General features: G+C 35.9%; 1 non-coding gene across 1 annotated transcript; it reads right to left on the bottom strand.

The window, feature by feature from the left end:
• Positions 1–1940: 1940 nt before the first annotated feature.
• Positions 1941–2059, bottom strand: LOC127491859 (U5 spliceosomal RNA). Its single transcript, XR_007920793.1, has one exon. It is a non-coding gene; the product is annotated as a U5 spliceosomal RNA (small nuclear RNA).
• Between the last annotated feature and the right edge of the window lie 1116 nt (positions 2060–3175).

The following is a 3175-nucleotide window of genomic DNA, read 5'->3' as shown; positions in this document are numbered from 1 at the left end:
AATCTGTGAAATCTCTGGGATTTTCAAAGCTCTGCCTGCTCTGAGTTGAAACCAGACAGTGAAGTACAGTTTTCTACATGATTAGCAAGGTCTACACACAGGACAAAAGAATCTCTTCTGAGTACACCATTGCTTGTCATAAATTTTCACGTACACCACCACAGCCACTGCTAATAACCACCTCTCATGTTCTGTTGTTTAAAATGGAGATTTTTCAAAGGGTTGCATTTTCCAGTTTTCTAAGTTTATAATTTCTTAAGTTTGTTACCTGCCTTTTGTTTTGTTTTATTGTTACATCACTGCATACCATGAAATATGCCAGTGAGAGCTCCTGCTACCTTTTACATACACCCCAGATTACTTGAATCTGGAGCTGATATTTGAGCAGAGTTAATGTTTTATAATATCTAGCTTTATTTCTCTTGGATTTTTTTGGAATATATTTTTCCTTCTTTTGTTCTCTATGCAGTTCTCCCTTTCCTTCATTTGATGCTATCAGCAAAATAAAAAGAAAATCATCATATTGGGAATGTAATGCATCAAATGTTGTAATAAAAGATAAGCCATAAGTAGTACATTTTCTAGTGTTAGCCTGCACACACAAGTTATTGACAGTTAGGGAAATATTTCAGTTAGAAAATTTACATCACAGTCTTGGGACAGGAGATAGATACTGGAATTACATGAACAGAGTATCCTGGGAAATTAAGTATTAATATTCCCTTGACAGGAACCTCAACTTAATAAGAGTGTATTCCATTTTAAATTTCCTAAGCCATGCCAATAAACCCACTTTATTTTGCTATTTGAACTCTGTCCAAATAAAAGTGAATACATCAATGCTAATTCTTTACTCTTTGGCATAGGAATCACAGAACATGGAGGTCCTGCGTGAAGTATGGAACATGAGGGTTAAACCATATTAGACAGAGATCCAAATGGCAGAGATGGGGGCTGGGGATGTGTTTTGGAAAGTGCGGAACAGTGTTCAGTAACAGGATCTTAAAGTCTAGACGTTGTGAATGAACCTATTTGCACTTGCCAGGTTCAGTGTTACTGGAGCTGGCACTCCAGTCATCTCAACACTGTGGAATCCAGGCACTGGAATCGTTTCTTTCTTTTTGACCCCAGCCATTTCTGCACCAGCCACATCAGCCTGTAGTTCTCATCGGCCTGCTTCCTGCCCACTGTTGTTGAACTGTGTCCTGAATGTTTGAGTGTCAAGAGCAAATCAAGGATGGAATTGAATTTTCCAGATAATCAAATTTTGACCCTACAATATCAAGCTCTTTATTGTCTTAACTAGTGTGGATGAAGACACATTCTAAAAATGTTTTATACAATGTCCTTCTTCTTAACCATAACACCTAGAATATGCTTGATCAGCTTTTCTTTGAGATAAATTGTGAGCATTACTGTTTCTTTGGCTGAGCATGGCCACATTGAGAAAGAAACAAAAGGACAGACATACTATAAACTAAACAAAACAAACTTCAAAGTGGGAAACATGGAAAAGTATTTCCACTCACTTCTTTCTATCTCCTTGGTCTTCTGACCCTTTCTAAGTTTTCTTCCTTTCTTATTAGTTGTATTGGTAAACGTATCATAGTATCTTTGGGAAATGTATGCTTTCTCAAAAAAGATTTGAATTTGTTAAATGTCTCTCTCATATTTTATACTTTCTGAAAGATGACAATTTATCCATTGCAGATAGATATTGGAAGATGTTTGTGCCATAGATAAGAACAAAAATCACAATATTGATAAACACATATACTCAAACAGAATTTTTGTTAACTCTTCTCTGGTTTCCTCCTTTTCTCTTACTTGTATTTACAGTGAAATCATTAATAATAAAAGTCATAGCCTATTATTTGAGGAACAGAATGAGTTTCTTATATGACATTATAGAAGAGCTACTCTATGCTAAAGAGTGATTCCTTGGTAATAGTTGATATGTTAAAGACTACTATCCAAGTGCCACAGTCATTCATCCTCTCCACAGAAATCTTTATTGAAAGGCAAAAGATTTATATGATCTGAAGAGAAACCAGAGGCAGTCATTCACCTTAACAACAGATACTCTGGTTCTCTCTTCTTAACACATGGTGAGATAGCAGGTTTGCTTCCTTTGCAGTAGGAAGAGCCATTGACTGCTTATTTGAAGAAGTGATGAATGGCACTTCTTGCAGAAGCTCTAAGGGCCTGTATATGAGTCTCCACATTCTGCTTCCTGCCTCAATGGTGTTGAAAGCATTTAAGGATGGAGCCTCCGTCATCCTAGGTCCTGGAGTAGCTGTGTGGAACAAAGCTTTCCTGCCAATCCACAGCGATGTGTAGGATACCAAATCCCTATTTGTTTTTTAACATTGTGTTTTTTATGGAGTTGTTTGTTATGACAGCATACCCTGTCCTACCTTGTCTGACAGACAGCAGCTGTACAATTTTGGCAGACTGTAGAGACTTGTCATTTTTCTGATCTCTGGAGAGCTGCAGTGTCAATCATGGCAGATACCATCTCATTTGGAACATCCTAACATTACTAAGGAAGAATCTTTATTTTTATTTATTTTATGGAAAATATGTTGTCTGGTCTCTATATAGCCTGCTTACATTAGATGGCAGCCTGCATGAAATACTGTGAATTTTTAGAATTTTGTAATCTTCCCTTCCCAATTTTAAATATATTCTCCCTTCTTTACCTTAAGGATATATTACCTTCAAAATGCAAATGCTTTTGGGAGCAAGAATATTTAAAGTCTTACCAGCCATTTATAACTTAGTGAGCAAGATATATAATGAATTAATTAGAATATTTTCTAAAAATAGTTTTAAAAAGTGGCAAAAATGGGAAGATGAGAAAGAGTAGTGGCACCTGTCTGGGAAAACGAAAAAGGACACAGAGATTGCATGTTCAAGCCAAGTTTGACTATTTCAAAATTTATAGGTGGACTGGTTATATGTTTAATACTCTAGTGTGTGCCAAGATTAAATGCAAACTATAGACAAATCTTAAAGTCCTTGGTATAATAGAAAAGTTAAACTGCATTAATACCACAGAGGTTTCTAGAAACTCATTGTTTTTCAAAACTGAGTTGATTGGGACAGAAAAGTTGAGAGAGTCATTTTATTTTTTTCAGTGGATTTTTATCCATTTCTCACAAAGCAATGGCAA

The sequence above is a fragment of the Oryctolagus cuniculus genome, chromosome 3 (genome assembly GCF_964237555.1).
Source record: "Oryctolagus cuniculus chromosome 3, mOryCun1.1, whole genome shotgun sequence".
In the NCBI taxonomy this organism is placed as follows: Eukaryota; Metazoa; Chordata; class Mammalia; order Lagomorpha; family Leporidae; genus Oryctolagus; species Oryctolagus cuniculus.
This window is presented reverse-complemented; position numbering and strand designations above follow the sequence as displayed.